At 49.8% G+C, this 17,892-nt stretch overlaps 3 non-coding genes across 3 annotated transcripts; 1 reads left to right on the forward strand and 2 right to left on the reverse strand.

Moving 5' to 3' along the window:
• Positions 1 to 3,481: 3,481 nt before the first annotated feature.
• Positions 3,482 to 3,553, reverse strand: TRNAE-UUC (transfer RNA glutamic acid (anticodon UUC)). Its single transcript has one exon. It is a non-coding gene; the product is annotated as a tRNA-Glu (tRNA).
• A 1,230-nt stretch (positions 3,554 to 4,783) lies between these two features.
• On the forward strand, positions 4,784 to 4,856 carry TRNAR-UCG (transfer RNA arginine (anticodon UCG)). Its single transcript has one exon. It is a non-coding gene; the product is annotated as a tRNA-Arg (tRNA).
• A 6,004-nt stretch (positions 4,857 to 10,860) lies between these two features.
• On the reverse strand, positions 10,861 to 10,932 carry TRNAE-UUC (transfer RNA glutamic acid (anticodon UUC)). Its single transcript has one exon. It is a non-coding gene; the product is annotated as a tRNA-Glu (tRNA).
• Positions 10,933 to 17,892: the final 6,960 nt, after the last annotated feature.

The following is a 17,892-nucleotide window of genomic DNA, read 5'->3' on the forward strand; positions in this document are numbered from 1 at the left end:
ATCCCCAAATTAAATATAAATATTTATTCTAACCCCAATCATAAGCCCATATGTTTTTTCTGTTTTAATGATGTGCATAAATTATTTTTTTAAATTAAATTATATTACATATTTAATACTCAGGTATCATAGCTGATGCCTGAGTATTAATACACTTTCCCACCCATTACACCTATATCCCTTACATCCTGCCCCTAAAACTGGATATATATATATATATATATATATATATATATATATATATATATATATATATATATATATCCACAGATTAGGCTCCAAACTCGTAGTCCAATGGCGCTCTTGTCACCGGTGCTGACTACAAAGCAGAGCCCCGCTTTCGTCTATTCTCCAAAGAGCTATCAATGATAGCATAAGTCAGCACTCAAACAAAGGATATATTTCCCAAATTCTCCTTTTATTGTTCAAAAAGGCAGCATTCCTCGCATAGTACCAACGCGTTTCGCAACGTACTGTTGCTTGATCGATAGCCAGTAGGTATATATAGTTAGGATTGTTTTCCATAGGAAATCCGCAACATTCTATTGGGAATAACTTTGGCGCCGGTTGAGGAATTTGCGTGTAATTTTCCAAAATTTTGGCCAGCTCTGCTGCGCTCCTTCCCTGAAAGTTTCGGGGGGATTCGTGAAGTGGGGGCCGAGAAAAAAGGGGGGTCCCAAAACGTGTTTTTCCCATGTTAATTTCCATAGGACGGTCTGACAAGTCTACAGCCCGAACCGCTCAACGAGATTACGTCAAACTTGGCAAAATTGTAGGGACTGGTACGCAGATGTGCCTTTGCTATGTTTGGTGAAAATTGCTCCAGTGGTTTTTAAGAAAATTAACTTCAAAAACACATATATATCTATAGCAGCTCACCCTAAGCTTACCCCTAAGCTTACCCGTACGCGTACCGTACGCGTACGTACGCGTACCCCTACGTGCACAAGCTGCATGCTGATTGGCTGCCACTGTTTGTCAACACTCTAAAACAGAAATTGTGGGCAGCCATCTTGTGCCTCGGTAGAGTGAGGTACAGGAAAGCAGAAAAACAAATGTGTAGAACTCAAAAAGGGGGCAGGGTGGAAGCACCCTGACCCCCTAGGCCTGCTCAGGGGGTCCCACAAGGACCCCCAAGGCAAAAAAAAAAAATGTGCGGAGTACGCGTACCCCGCAACTTTTGAAAACAAAACAAATATATATTTTTGCCTTGGGGGTCCTTGTGGGACCCCCTGAGCAGGCCGAGGGGGTCAGGGTGCTTCTACTCTGGCCCCTTTGCGAGTTTCACACCTTTATTTCACTGCTTTCTTGTGCCTTGGTTCTAATAAGGCACAAGATGGCTGCCAACACTTCCTGGTTTGGACTGTTGACATGTAAATCAATTGTGAGGGGGGAGGATCACTTGTCCTGCTAACCTGGGTTTTACAGGTAGGTGGAATGTCCCTTGGTAAAAAACCCTCATGCACGTGAGTAGATGTTATTCTGGTAGCGGTATATCTTGATTCTCCGCTATGTTACTCTCGTGTCTGCATAATCATAGGGTTAGTAGGTATGCAGCCTCCGCCTGTCATCAGTGATGCCATTTGAGATGTCATCAGTGATGTCACTGACCATGTCATGAATGATCTAATATGTGACATCATCAGCAGTGGATTGCGGGTGCGCGAAATATAGTTAGTACAACTAACTATATAGGAGCAATTTCAATGGTTTTGTATGAGTGGAATGTCCAGCTAAGTATAACACCCCTAAAACTTATAGTTTTTTGAGTGAATTTCAAAGGTTTTTTAAAAGCTAATTCCTAACTATATAAAGCCTGAAACCTATGTTTTTTTCAGTGAATTTCAAAGGTTTTTTAAATGCTAATTCCCAACTATATAAGGCCTGAAACCTATGTTTTTTTCAGTGAATATATATATATATATCTCTTTGGATGCTGGTGGGGGGTGACGCTCCTCCATCATACTAGATGAGCTGCCGCTGGTGCAGTGCCGGCTGCTCGGGATCCGAAGTGGTAGGGTGGGAGGGAGGGGATACAAAATTAATCACAGCCAAAAACATAAATTAAAATATAAAACTTTACTTACCTGATGCTGTATCCGCTTCATCTTGCTCCTCACCCGATCCTTGACTGGTGCACACTGCGCAGGCTCCCAGATGCCAGTCCCAACACTGCTCTCATGCTGAGAATGCAATTCCCAGCATGAGAGCAGTCCTGTGATTGGTCGGAGCTGCCTGGTTTGCCGCTCAGACAGTGCCTGGGAGCCTGTGGCTTTTCTCCACGCGCTGTAAAACACAGCTGGGTGGCGAAATGCTAAGTGTGCATGACGGTTTTGTCATGCGCACTTAGTAGCGACCATCACCCCTCCTCCCCACTGTTGTCATGCATTGCGTGGCCCCGCCGTGCCCTATGATTTGGCTCGCTGGCAGCCTGCAGGATGTAAAAAGAAAAAGAAAATTATAATAAAACTGGTTTACTATCATTTTATTTTTCATATGTTTGCATCTGCTGCTTCTGCTATTTATATGTTCCCTCATCTCCATTGCTTAATTATTACTTGGGAGAAAGTGTCACTTATAGCCGTTGAATGTCACTCATAATCACACTGAAATTATGAAAATGTCACATATAAGCAATATGAAACCTTGGCAACTGTGTCTAACCCTGGACACGTCACAAGCACCCCTTAGGCCGGGTTAGGCTAAGAGGATATATTAAAGGGACCTGACCACTGCCATCACTGGCAGCCGCGTGAGAGTGTATTTTGTTCCTTCTGTGGCCCTGTCCACATGGTGGTCTCCAACCAGGCCACTGCAGGATATAGGGCAGCGTCTGCGTCACTAGAATGGAGCCATCTCTCCAACTCTGTCCAGTGATTCTTGCTCATAGATGTAGAAATACAATGTTAAGTTGCGAAAGGCACCTATTTACACAATGATGCTTCTGTCTTTTTGACAACATTTTCTGAGCTCTCTCACTGACTCGATCTAATGCAATGTAGGTGAGACACCCTGGCAAATAAAACTAGATAAAATGCACCCTGGTGTGAAAATTATAAAACAGCCCTATATACTGATACAGATAGACGATTTACTCACTCAAGGATCAGACAATGACCAGCTGTACAAAGCAGAAAGGGTGCTCCCGGCGACAAACAACAAGCACGATCATTTTATCAACCTTCGTAAACATAAAGAAAATAAACTGCCAGCTGCGCCGTTTCACTCTGAGAGTGGAAGGTATAGTATAGGTTTTGTGACAAACAGACGTGACTCCCTCAAGGAATAGTATCCTGGCATGTTCGAAGGCTTCCTGTCGAAATGACGCAACTTCATGAATTTCATCATTACCTTGATTTAATCAAAATCTTTTGGACTATATAAGTAACATCCTCCGTCACAGAAAGGAGCAGCACAGTACATTGGTAATTATCACATTTGTATTAAACAAGAAAACAGCAAAAGCCATGAAAAATATACCTTCCCATACCGGGAGTGGAACCCGGGCCGCCTGGGTGAAAACCAGGAATCCTAACCGCTAGACCATATGGGAATACATATTTTCCCCATGCTATTCAGCATCTGGGAGAACTACCCTCTCCCCTGCATCTTTCAGCACTGTCCTCTCTCCGGTGACTGCCTGAGCTCACGTACTGAGGAAGAATATACGTGCCATCCCTCATCCTTGCCCAAATATGAACATCCTCGTCGCCAACTATGAACATCCTGGTCGTCAACTACGAACATTGAAAGCATAACGAACCACAACAATCTATTGCACGAGCACAGCAGGTGAGGAAACTTTGTCATGCAGAACGTATCAGAATCGCTTTCTACGTACCACGGTGTGAGTACAAACGGGCAGAAACAAAGATAGAATCGTGACTCCGATATGAAGAATGAAAATGCAACCGCAGCAGGATTCCTGAGCGAGAGGTCTGCTGTCCACTTTTGTGGACGGGGGAAACAGCAGCACAGTGACGAGACTGCGCCGGTTAATTATGCCGACGAGGAAAGAAACAAGGAGCAGGAAAGAAAGGGAAAACATAGAGAAAGAACTTCAATGAGTGAGAGCATCAGACAGCGAGCGGGATAAAGAAATACTACAACAACCGTGAATAAAACATGAACACTGGCAGGGGTGGCAAATGCCCCGTTCTCTCTCGACCGCATGTGATTCAACACAATGTTGAATTTTTTTATTTTATTTTTGTAATGGTTTTATTGGTGGTAGTCATGTAACAACCGTGCATTCCCATATATATGTGTATCACAATAATTACAATATTCTTGTTTACATCGTAGAAGAATGCAATTCCGCTTATCATCGTTTATTCTGTCCCGCAATTCTTATCTTCCAGGTTATCACACAAATTAGACATCATACGGTCATATTTTTAACTGTAAACAACAATACCGGTAAACATACCCCCTCCCCCTACCCTGTTAGGGACTGCTAGGATTTCCCGGGACCCAAGGAGCCCCCTCCTTATCTTATATCTCATCCGTCTGAGTTGTGATCCGGCGTGGGAGGAAACACAATGTTGAATGTGTTTCATGTCACGGCGTGCGGGTAACAAGGCGTGGCGGCGTGCAGCGAGGGCCACTATTCACACACGCACACCACTAATGTTCAGAGCACTTTTCAAAGCACAAACTAGCAATGAAGGAGGATTAACAGACAGCTGATGAACAGGTATTCAACACCCCCGTGCCCTCCCCTGGACCCACTGCCGATCAACAGTGCACAGCTGACGGAGAATTGTGAAGAGAATCTACATGTGACCGCGTGGCCTAATGGATAAGGCGTCTGACTTCGAATCAGAAGATTGAGGGTTCGAGTCCCTTCGTGGTCGAGGTTCATTTTTTCAGCAATTATAGAAAGGACATTTTATGAAATCTGCATTCCTGCCGCGCATTTAAATATTTTCGTTATTAAACCTATGCATGATTCTGCTGAGGGGGCGGCGATTCCAACAAATGCACCCAAAACCGCTCTAAATACATAAACTTGCTGCAAAATTTTAACTTTTTGGAAAACCCTGCATCGCATCACATACTAAAGCACTGCACAGTGTCTGTCTCTACTACCAGGGCACTGCACAGCGTCCCTCACTAAAGCACCCCACAGTGTCCCTCACTAAAGCACTGCAATGTCCCTCATTAAATCACTGCACAGTGTCCCTCACTAAAGCACCCCACAATGTCCCTCACTTAAGCAGTGCTCTGTGTCCTCGCTAAAGCACTGCACAGTATCCCTCACTAGAGCACTGCACAGTGTCCCTCGCCGAAGCACTGCACAGTGTCTGTCACTGGAGCACTGTACAGCGTCCCTCACTAAATCACCCCACAGTGTCCCTCACTAGAGCACCACAAAGTTTCCCTCACTAAAGCAGTGTGCGGAGCGGCTCTCACCAAAGCGGTGTCTGCACGGGGCGGCTCTCACTGCCCTGGTGTAGGGAAGACACTGCGGCGCTGCACAGAGGACACCAAGTGGCAGATTTACAAACCCCTTGCGACACTTTTTCGACGCCACTGCGTCACTTTTGTGATGCAGCTGCATCGTTAACAATGTGCCACATTGCGACACATTTACAACGTGACGCATCTATGGAGATGCGTCACGTTGAAAAGCCCTGCATCACATTATGCCTGCGTCAGGTATAATGTATGCAGGCTGGACGTGAAAGCCTCGTAAAAGTGATGCAGTGAAATCTGCAAGATTTCACTGCATCACTTCTACGACGCCACTGCGTCAAAACCTTAGCAGGCGTAAGGAGTGACGCGACACAATAGGAATAGGCACTCCTGAGCATTGCTGGAGTTGCGTTGTGCTTGCGACACGACTCCAGCAATGCGTTACCTTTACGCCAACAGATGCGTGTCGCATCTGTGAATCCTTGAGCCACGGTGTGTCACATTGTAAATGGGACGCATCCATGGTGGCACAAGGGTTTTTTTTGCGTGGCGCAATTGAACTGACACATCTCTGCTAAAATGCAGAAATGTGTCAGTTCTTGTAAACATGCCCCCTAGAGGCCCTCACAGGCACCACCTGCAGCACTTCTTGCACCTGTCCAATCAGGGCGCGTCACTGAGGCGCTGCCATCGCAGCATATTGAGCCTAGAAAACCGTAGAATATCTGAGTCCGAGCTGACCCTATTTTTAGACACCGTCGACTTCTGCCCAAGTTATTGTTCCCACATCGACTCTTTTTGTTGTGGGCGATAAAGTCTGAGCCTTTGTTTTCCAGAAATGTTAATGAGACCTAGTCAGCAGTGTAAAGATGCATCAGCACCTGACAGGCCCTCCCTGCCCTCAGCCCTCCTGACTTTTTAGCCCTCAGTCTCCTCCAAGAACAAAGGAGGAACTCAGAAACTGACTCTGGTTTGCACGCGACAAGAAGGGGCTAGCTGGTCCCCTGGAATTATGCGATTCTGTGCCCTTTGCACAAAAGGATGGAGTCAGAAAAGGGGGGGCCACTCGGCCCCCACGCACACATGGCTGGGCCCGGCCCCCCCTTCCACCAGTGCTGGTTGGCTGCGTGTCCCGCCGGTTGCCCCGGAAGCAGTTTTGCGCTTCCGGGGCAAGGGGGCGGGATCGCGGCTTCGGGGGTGTTTAAGAGCCTGGGGAGCGCGGGAAGCGGCCTCTTTGTGCCCGCACTCCCCAGGCTCGCTCCTCGCCCTGCTGTGGGGGCTTTAATTTTCTTTTCTTTCGCCCTTTGCAGGTACTACGGCGCGGGCGTGCTTCACTGCGGGTGCTCACCGGCCGGGAATTACAGAGGCAGAAGAGCGAGTGACCAGCTGTGGCGGCCGAAGCAGGAATGAGTTTGAAAGTCCATGCCCGAGGAAAAAATGGTGATAACAGAGGTACTCCGTCGGACCGGCAAGGAGCTGCAGATGTGCATGGGCGGTTCACGTGGGACTCGCAATGCTCGGGGCAGCAACAGTTATTCCCGAGGTCGTGCAAGCCAGGAATTTTGCTGTCGTCATGAGGGCCGGCTGGGGGTATTGGATTGGGACCGACGCTGAATGCTGCAGTCTCTCGTGCTCGGCACCGGAAGGGTGAGTGTACAAGATGCCCGGGACACATTGTGGAGCACGCTGTTGCATGGTTTGGCGTCGCGCACAGACTGCGCTGTGATGATGGTTTATGAATTTAGCTCGGGGGTAGAGCGCGTGATGTGAATGCACCCCCTTTCCTGAAGTGATGGCACGTGTAGTCTGCAACATAAACGTGTGTGTTGTGGCGGTCTGTAATTGTTGCATGAACTCGGTATTATGGCACTTTACATGAGCACCAGTTGCATTACACCAGTTCATGCTCATATAATTTTTAAAACAGGGAGATTAAGTGATTTGCCCAGAATAAAAGCATGTTAAGGCCCATGTACCAAGGGCCAGCTTGGTCTGTTCTCATGTAGAGTTCCTAAACATATTTAGGACTGTGCTCGTGAGCTGGCCTGAGCAAAAAGATTGTGAGCTGGAGCCAAGCTGCTGCAAGAACATGATGAGATTTTGAGCAGCAGCGTGTTAGAAGTAGAGGTCTGTCCTTGAAATGCACTTCGCAAGAGAATCAGCTTAGCTCACGGCTTTGAGTGACCGGTGGGTGAGCAGTCGCTCTGCCTCACCAGTACTGGTTGATACCTGGGAAGGGCACCACTCCACAACTGCAGGAGGTGGACAGACAAGAGGATCGTTACACCTGGATCGGGAGTGTCAAGGAAAAGCATCAAGGGTGATGAGCGGCCATTTCAACGGTGAAAGCGGTGCCGGCGGGTAAAGGTGCTACACATGTATCATAATTTGTGGTGTGTAAGGGTCACGCATTTTGGGTTGCCAGGGTCAGGGCATTGCACGGCAGGTGTATGCCGTCGCAGTTTGACCAGGAACACAAATCATGGAGGGGGTGTAACATCACCCTCGTTGGGAAATGGATACGGCTAGGGGGGCCGCAAGGCCCCCTTTTTTCTGCATAAATAACACTGCGAAGGGTTAGGAGGCTCCATGATAAGAAGGTAGGCTGGCGCAGGGCTTAGCCTAACAATGACAGTGTGGCATCAACAGAAATTAGCGGTGGAAGTATAAGGCCAGGTGCACCAGGATGCGGATGACGGAGGCCAAGTAGCGGCACCGAGAGGGGGTGTTAGGTGCCTATGAGTAGGCCAGCCCCAGCTTTAGACCCTGCAACTTGAACAGGATACCCCCGGTCACAGCAACTACGGGGACACATAGATGGGGTCTGTCCATCCAGAATGGGGAGTGTGAGGTACTTGATAGGCTCACCCCACTACCCGCAGTCATTATATGACATGCGGGTAATAACGATTGGGTTGAACTGGGCAAAGGGGGTCCTGGTGGAAGGGATAATCTCAGTAGTAAGCAGGTTAACAACAATAAATTCAGACTGCACCAGAGGGGGATCAAAGTTGTTTCCTAGGCCGCAGTAGAGGTGCGTGGACTCTATTAGTGCGCTGAATCACTCGGTAAAGAGGATCAACACTTGGATTGAGAAATTATGTCAAACATCTCAATTGCAAAGAATAGTTGGCCATGGTGGGAGGGATGGTTCTTCTTGCAGGATGGGGCCCAATTGACAGAGTATGGGAATGCCCTATTGATAAGGAACATCTAGAGGGGTAGAGGGTTTTATTAGGGAAATATGACCTTTCAGTGTAGGCTGCTGGGGGGGCCAGATAGTCGGTCAACTATGCTGGCCTGTGGCGGTAAGGTCATAATCGGTGAGCAGCAATTTAAGGTCCTTAAGTGGGGGCGGCCCCATTCACGAAAGGGGTCGCCCAGGGGGAGGGGCCATTGGTCTCTCCCAGAACTTCAGGGGCAGGATATCCGCTTGCTTGGGTGCGGGGGAGGGGAGTCAACGCTTTCCTCAGGCTGGTAGCCACCCCACACATACACTATGACGCTAAGGGCGCGAGTGTAAGCGCCCTCCTGTTATGGTTAAATGGAGTTCACGGAGCGCACGAGGGTAAACGGGCCCTTGTCGCGCATGCGCATCTCGAACGTGAGAGCGTAGCTGGGTAAAAGGATCTGACACCGGTTAGCGACCTTGCCGTAGGACCAGAAATGATTAAATTGCAAATTGATATCAGGATGTTAGATTCGGTTAGGAACCACGCTGTATTAGACATTTGTTAAGGTTAGCCCACCATACCTGTCTAAACTGGATGTAAATCTAATGTCTGAATTTTGCATTTAATAATTATGTAAATAATGTTATTTTATTACATTTTTAATTTTGTTTCATATTTTTAATAAATACGGCCGGGGGGGTCTTGAGACCCCCTGCCTTCCAAAGAATTATGTTGTTGATCTGAATGTGTAACTGTAGTATGCACGTTAAAGGGGGGGGGTGGCCGGCAGTCACAGACCATGAGAAAAGGGGGGGCCACTCGGCCCCCACGCACACATGGCAGGGCCCGGCCCCCCCTTCCACCAGTGCTGGTTGGCTGCGCGTCCCGCCTGTTGCCCCGGAAGCAGTTTTGCGCTTCCGGGGCAAGGGGGCGGGATCGCGGCTTCGGGGGTGTTTAAGAGACTGGGGAGCACGGGAAGCGGCCTCTTTGTGCCCGCGCTCCACAGGCTCGCTCCTCGCCCCGCTGTGGGGGCTTTAATTTTCCCCACCCTCCATCCCCTTATAGCAGAATTCTGGTGAGGACACTGGTAGGTATACGGTGTAACGCTATGCAATGTCAGGAGAATAAAGGTTTTTTCTTCCTTAGGCTCTTTTTCTCCATTTACAGGCAATGTTAATATGTATATGTTTTCTGGGTGTGTTTTGTTGTTGCATTAACTCTTTTTCCTTAGGCCTTTTTCCATCTTAGATTAGTACTGTCGTATTTATTATGTGGGTCTGGCGGTAAGGTCATAATCGGTGAGCAGCAATTTAAGGTCCTTAGGTGGGGGCGGCCCCATTCACGAAAGGGGTCGCCCAGGGGGAGGGGCCATTGGTCTCTCCCAGAACTTCAGGGGCAGGATATCCACTTGCTTGGGTGCGGGGAGGGGAGTCAACGCTTTCCTCAGGCTGGTAGCCACCCCACACATACACTATGACGCTAAGGGCACGAGTGTAAGGGCCCTCCTGTTATGGTTAAATGGAGTTCACGGAGCGCACGAGGGTAAACGGGCCCTTGTCGCGCATGCGCATCTCGGACGTGAGAGCGTAGCTGGGTAAAGGGATCTGACACCGGTTAGCGACCTTGCCGTAGGACCAGAAATGATTAAATTGCAAATTGATATCAGGATGTTAGATTCGGTTAGGAACCACGCTGTATTAGACATTTGTTAAGGTTAGCCCACCATACCTGTCTAAACTGGATGTAAATCTAATGTCTGAATTTTGCATTTAATAATTATGTAAATAATGTTATTTTATTACATTTTTAATTTTGTTTCATATTTTTAATAAATACGGCCGGGGGATCTCGAGACCCCCTGCCTTCCAAAGAATTCTGTTGTTGATCTGAATGTGTAACTGTAGTATGCACGTTAAAGGGGGGGGGGCGGCAGTCATGTGCACTTGCCACCTGAGCCACTCATTGCAAGACCTCAAATAGAGTAATGTTCTTTCAAACAGGGCAAAAAGAGCCCTACATGTATAAAAACCGATAAAACAAGGCACCTTTTAGGAATGTTATGGACTGAGCTGTGCATTCTTTAGATAGTTGGAGGATCATAAAAAACACTTACATGTGCAGGAAGTGAGTGTGGGGGATACACGGTGGTTTCTGGGTAATATGCCGAAGGTATAAACACACAGACTGAATGGAGTGAAAATAAAATAAACTCAAATATGTATAATCTATTTGTATTTTTAAAAAACAGGGAGGGTAGATAAAAAATGTCTTCCCATACCGGGAGTCGAACCCGGGCCGCCTGGGTGAAAACCAGGAATCCTAACCGCTAGACCATATGGGAGGCGTGTATCACGCTGCTGGGCTCAGTTTATTTGAGGCGGTAACAGTGCGCGTCATGTTGGGTACTGTGTTGCTGTAAATTTTGATTTTCTAGATAAAGAGATGAGCAAGACCTAAAGATACAAACACAACTCTTACCTGAATGCTGCTTTGGGATCAGGTTGGTAATTACCGCTCTGTACGAGGATAAAACACACAGACTGCTGCAGGATCATGCAGCATTAGAGTGAAAGAAACAGAGCAGCAAAGACACAACACAGAGTGTCAGCGAGGGGGAGGAATAAATACAGAGCAGAGGCGAGGAGAACATAAACCACTGAAGCAGAAAAGAAGAATAAGACTGGCTCAGAATATATGGCAAAATATGCAGGCTCAGAATTGAATTCACAGAGGGAAAAACGAGTAGACACAAGTGGGTGAAAGACTCCAACCTGCACTTGTGATCTTGTTCACATGCGACCAGGAGCCTCATTTCGAATGGACTCAACCCATCGCATGTTGAGGACGTTTTTCCAAAACGTCATATCTCAATCCTCTAGGCGGCGCGGAAAAGTCAGCACTGGTGCGGAGCAGTCACATATAGAGCGTCTGAAGACAAGTATTTGTGATTAGAAGGCGCTGTTTCTTTCTGATAAAACACCTCTCTAGTTCTCTCTTTGTCTTCTCCAGCAGCCAGGGATGATCTGAGTCAGGGGTAGCTATGCCTAGACACGGCTCCTCACGGTGACCGCGTGGCCTAATGGATAAGGCGTCCAACCTCGGACTAGAAGGTTGACGGTTCGAGTCCCTACGTGGTCCGGGCTTCTCAGTTGCAGGATCTGCAACTTTTTGATGACGTTACAGCATCGTAAGGGCAACTGGAATTATGAGGCTTGGAAGCACCAACATATGCAACAGCTTTGACTAAAGTACGCAGCAAGAAAATGTAAATTACGTGGCAAAATGCATAACAATTCGTACTTCAATATTTTGTGATTTTTACACATAGTGGTACTCCCTGTGCAAATATTTTACCTCATTATTACTAGTTTCACAACCAAATACTGAAACAAGCAACTGAAAGATAACCATTTAACCTTTGTAAAAGACCTTCAAATGTGTGCAAACACATGTCGCCTCGTTTTTAGTAACTTTTTAACCATTTGAGCTTGAGCCTAATTTTTTGCTAAAATCTGCAAATTATGCAGCTGGTGATGGATTATGTGGCAAATGTGGCAAATCCAGAAGTATGCGGGAAAAAATCTGCACCTGCATATTTGCGTACTTCCAGTGGCTCTGTTTCACTGAATGGAAGGACCTCACTGCAGCATGGATAGAGTACTGCTGTTTGCCGCCGTAATGTGGAGGCACATTACCTCTACGTCCCTCGTCCTCGACCCAGTCATCACTCATGAGGTATTCCACACGACAGGAAACAAAACAGGAAACGCTTTCTGACTCCACCCACCCTCCTGTCAGGTGCTATAATACACCTCACCACCAGAAGCAAATCCTGTTTTGTTTCCTGTCGTTTGGATGCTGATGGGTGACGCTTGGGTGAGTGCCGGGCACTTACCTGCTTCGTTTGTCCTGTGGTTTTCCTCCTTTGCTGGGCCTTGGGGGTGCTCATGGACCTACGTGGGACTCTTTTGAAGGCGGGCTGCTGGGCTTCCTGCACTTCACTCGTGACGGGGACCCTGGGTTGCGGGGCTTCTCGGGTCCCCGTGGTTTCTGCCCCTGGATCCTGGATTCTTTGCCTGTCTCCGCGCGCATTTGGTGGCTGTTACCCTCGCGCCCTGCCCTTTGACGGACGCAGGGGAGTGGGCTCATTTGGTGGAGCGCTCGCTTTGCTTGCGGTTGGTAGCGGACTGGCTGCCCGCGTTCTCCGTTCTTTTAGGGCGGGGCGCGCTCACCTCCTGGCTCCGATTCCGTCCCCCCTTCGTTTGGCAGTGCGGGGGCCGTATTTCTTCTTGTGTTGGGCCGCGTTGTCGAGGCTGGAGGCGGGATGCCGTTCTCGTCCTCGGATACTCATTTTTGCATGAGCGGGCACCCGGGTGGGCTCCGGGTTCCCTGACTTCCTTCCTGATTGGCTGCACGGCTCCTTGCGATGACGTCATCGTCTCCTTTCCGCCTTGATGACTCGGGGTGTTTTTCCTTCGTCGGAGCTCCTGGATGTCTCGTTTTTTCTGCCCCTCCTTCTACATCTTCGGTTTCCAAGAGGCTGCAGCTGTGGGGTGAGTGTTTTCCTCCTATTTATGGCGGGATTCGTTTTCTTTTCTTCTGTGCCATTTGTGGTGTTGCTGTGCGTTCCGTGCTGCTTTGCTGGTTTGCTGTGTCTTGTGGATTTGCAGTTTGCGATGGGGAAACACCATAGGAAGAGAAAACATGTCTCTCCTGTTGGGTCGTCTTCTTCCGACAGTGGTGATTCTGCCCCTGCTGGTCGGAGTGCTGGTCTGGGTGACTCCAAAAGGCTGAAGCTGCTGATTTTGGAGACGCTGTCCGAGCTCAAGGCTTCCAAGAAAGGTGCTGGGGGTCGCTCGGAGTCTCCTGCTCACCTTTATTCTGATATCTCCTCTTCTGCTTCCTCTGATGAGTCCGCTTTGGGTGCGGTGGATCTGCAGGGAAAGTACATTTCGAGGGACCTGTTGCCTGATATTCTTGGTCATGTTCAGGAGAATATGGGTTTCCCTGAGGTCTCTGTACCCAGTCCCTCCCTGGATGCTGTTCTGCCGCAGTTTCGTAGGCCTGTGTCTTCTTCCATGCCCGTCCACCCCTTTGTTATGGATGTCCTTCTTAAGGAGTGGAAAGACCCGGACCATATTTCTTTGCCCAGGTTCATGTCTAAACTGTATCCTTTGCAGGATTCGGAGGTTGCCCTGCCTGATTCGGTGCAGGTGGACTCTATTGTTGCTTCCCTGGTGAGTCGGCCTTCCATGGCTGATGATAATATCCTGAAGGATGGAGTTGATAAGAAGATAGACTCTGCTCTGAAGAAGTCCTATGCTGGCTCTCACCTGGCTCTTCGGTCGGGTGTTTATGGTGCTTATGTTGCGCAGTCTTTGTTGGCTGACTTCAAGACTTTATTTTCTACTATGCAGGAGGGGGGCACTTGTCCGGAGTTGCTGGAGTCTATGGAACGTCAATCGGAGTTCCTTTCGGACATTGCCTTTGACTCAGTCCGGGCTTCTGCTCTGTCTTGTGGTTCCTCTGTGGCTGCCCGTCGGAACTTGCTGCTGCGGGGTTGGAAGACGGATGCGGCGCAGCGTTCTATGGCCTTGCGGTTGCCATTTTCAGGTACTCTTCTTTTTGGGGACGCCCTGGAGGACAAGCTCCATAAGGTCTTCAAGGAGAGGAAGCATTCTTTGTCCTTCCGTCCTGCCCCTTCTCATAAGGGTTCCTCCTTTTCGAATGCAAGGTCCTTTCGCCAGCCTTCCAGGTTTCAGCAGTCCTCGTTTAAAAGCCAGCGTGGTGCTCGTGGGTCTTTTCCTCGGAGGTTCCAGAGGAAGCCCCAGCCGGATGGTGGGTCTGGCGCTCCTCGTTCCTGACTACGCCGCACCGGTGCCCGATCTCGCTGGTGGTCGGCCCGCGGTTGGTGGGAGACTGCGGCTGTTCCTCCCTGCTTGGTTGTTGACGACCTCTGACCAGTGGGTACTGGATGTTGTGTCCAGGGGTTACCGGATAGAGTTCCTGTCTCCTCCGCCTCCCTCGGGTGTTGTGGTGACCCCCTTGCCTTCGGACCCGTCTCGTCGTCTGGGGTTGTTGGAGGGTGTTCAGGTTCTGTTCAACAAACTGGCGATTGTCCCGGTTCCCCCCCTGGAACGTGGACTGGGGACTTATTCGGTTGTCTTTGTGGTCCCGAAGATCACGGGGGGTTTCCGTGTTGTCATCAATCTTCGGGCCCTGAACTTGTTTGTGCGCAAGATCACTTTCAAAATGGATACTTTGCAGAGGGTGATCCCATTGATCCAGGAGGGCTGGGTGTTCACCTCTCTGGATCTCCAGGATGCGTACCTTCATGTTCCGATGGCGTTGGTGGATCAGCAGTACCTGCGCTTCTGCCTGGAGGGTCGTCACTGGCAGTTTTGCGTCCTCCCCTTTGGTCTCCGGTCCGCCCCCAGGGTGTTCACCAAGGTGGCGGCTCCCTTGGTGGCTCATCTCCATCTCCTGGGGGTGTCCGTTTTTCCTTACTTGGACGACTGGCTGCTGCAGGCTCCATCTCCAGAGGTCATGTCTCGCCACCTTTCCTTGACCATGCGTACGCTCGAGGATCATGGGTTCCTGGTCAATCTGCCGAAGAGTCACCTGGAGCCTGCCACTCGGAGAACTTTCATTGGGGCCGTGTTCGACTCAGTTCTGGGCATGGTTTTTCTCCCGGAGTCCAGGATTCTGCGTCTTCAGTTGCTGTTGAGGAGGTTGCTTTCCCGGGATTCGGCTCCTCTGCTGCAGTGGCTGGTGGTTCAGGGCCACATGTCTGCCACGGTGTTCACGGTGCCCTGGGCCAGGGCTCATCTTCGGCCTCTGTTGTGGCATGTTCAGAGTTGGGTCTCCTTTCCTGTCCAGGACTTCTCGATTCCTGTGCCTGTAACTCCAGTGTTGGTGTCTGCTCTCCAGTGGTGGCTGGACTCTTCGAATCTGTCGAGGGGCATGTGGTTCCATCCTCCGGCCCCCTTGGTGTTGACGACGGATGCCAGCGCTTTCGGTTGGGGTGCGACTCTGGGCCGTTGGTCGGTGCAGGCTCGTTGGCTTCCTTCGGAGTCGCACCGCTCTTCCAATTGGAGGGAGCTGTCTGCGGTGGAGAGGGCTCTCCGCCTTCTCAAGGATCATCTTCTGGGGTGCAACGTATTGGTGAGGTCGGACAACACTGTGACTGTGGCCTACATCAACCACCAGGGCAGTACCCGCTGCCTCTCCCTGAATTTGGTGGCATGTGCAATTGCGAGTTGTGCCGAGTGTCATCTGGTGGCTCTCTCTGCTGTGCACATTCGGGGTGTGGACAACGTGGTTGCCGATTCCTTGAGTCGGAAGTTCCCGTCCTCTCTCTCCCTGTGTCTGGCCCCTCGGATTTTCCGGTTGCTCTGCCGGAGATTCGGGACTCCGGTTCTGGACCTGTTTGCCTCCCGGTCCGATGCCTTGCTTCCCCTGTTCTGTTCCAGGACCCCGGAGTCAGGGGCTTGGGGGGTGGATGCCTTGTCTGTCCTTTGGCCTCCTTGGTTCCTCTATGCGTTTCCCCCCTTTCCTCTGATCCCTGCTTTCTTACTGAAGGTTCGACGGGTGGGGGCTCAGGTGGTGGCTGTTCTCCCTTATTGGCCTCGCCGCTCCTGGTTTCCTCTGCTTCTGGGTCTGGCGGTGGGCCCTCCGTGGATCCTGCCCCGCTTCCCCTCTCCGCTGTGTTCCCCATCTCCCTCCTTGTTGGTTCCTCTCACCTTGGCGGTCTGGAGGTTGAACGGTTGTCTCTTGGAGTCCGGGGTCTGCCCGACCACCTCATCACTGTGATGCAGGCGTCTCGTCGGAAGTCCACTCTGTCCTCCTATTCGAAACACTGGGCTTCTTTTTCTTCTTGGTGTGTTGCCCTGGATCTGTCTCCTACCTCTTGTGATGTTTCTTCTATCTGCAGTTTTTTTTGGATGGTTTTCAAAAACACTATGCTTTGTCCACTTTGAAGGGTCAGTGGGCTGCTATTCGGGCCTTTCGTGATCCGGCTTCTCTTCTTCCTTCGGACGGGTTGCTGGTTTCCCGTCTGTTTAGGAGTTTCTCTCTTTCTGCTCCTACTGTCCGCTCACCGGTTCCTCCTTGGGATCTCTCTTTGGTTCTGGGTGCCTTGCAGTCCCCTCCCTTTGAGCCTTTGGAGTCAGTGGAGTTGAAATTCCTGTCTTTCAAAGTTGCTTTTTTGGTGGCTGTTACATCTGCTCGGAGGTTGGGGGAGCTTGCGGCTTTGCGTTGTTCTCCCCCCTTTTTGAGGTTTCTGGACGACGCTGTGGTCCTTTCCTTGGACCCCGGTTTTATGCCAAAAGTTCGTTCCCGTTTCCATTCCTCCCAGGAGTTGGTTCTTCCTTCTCTCTGTCCTTTTCCTTCCTCTCCTTCTGATGTCTTGCTACATTCTTTGGATGTGAGGAGGGCGTTGTCTGTTTATGTTGCTCGTTCTGCTGGGTTTCGGTCTTCTGACTCCCTCTTCGTGACCTTTGGTTTGGCTGGTAGAGGTAATGCTGCCTCTCGTCTTACTTTGGGTCGCTGGATCAAGGCTGTGATCTTGTTGGCTTACCAGGGCTCTGGTTTGCCTTGCCCGTCTGGGGTTCAGGCGAGGTCTACCAGGGGTGTGTCTGCTTCCTGGGCTGCCTTCCATGGGGTTCCCCTTGAGGAGATCTGTAGGGCGGGTACCTGGGCGTCCGAGTCCACGTTTGTGCGACATTATCGCTTGAATTGTGCTCTGTCTGGCCGCCCTAATTTTGGTTCTGGTGTGTTGCAAGCTGTGGGGATCCCCCCATCTGTTTGATTCTGTTTATTTCTGTTTGTTATTAAACTGTGTCTTGCTGCACTCCTTGGTGTCTGTTCTGTTTCTGTTTGTGGTGTGCCAAAGGCCTTTGTGGGGTTGCTTTGGTATGCCTCATGAGTGATGACTGGGTCGAGGACGAGGGACGTAGAGGTAATGCTATGATTACGTACGGTAATCCCCATTACTCTTAGTCCTACTCGTCCTCGACCCAGTCATACGACCCGCCCGCCCTCCCTTTCCAGGCCTTTGGTGCTTGGTACATCAGGATTTGCTTCTGGTGGTGAGGTGTATTATAGCACCTGACAGGAGGGTGGGTGGAGTCAGAAAGCGTTTCCTGTTTTGTTTCCTGTCGTGTGGAATACCTCATGAGTGATGACTGGGTCGAGGACGAGTAGGACTAAGAGTAATGGGGATTACCGTACGTAATCATAGCATCACACATATTGTATACTAATCACTGGCTGTTAGCAGGCAGAGGCTTATGCTAACTAG

Source organism: Lissotriton helveticus, chromosome 1_2, assembly GCF_964261635.1.
Source record: "Lissotriton helveticus chromosome 1_2, aLisHel1.1, whole genome shotgun sequence".
In the NCBI taxonomy this organism is placed as follows: domain Eukaryota; kingdom Metazoa; phylum Chordata; class Amphibia; order Caudata; family Salamandridae; genus Lissotriton; species Lissotriton helveticus.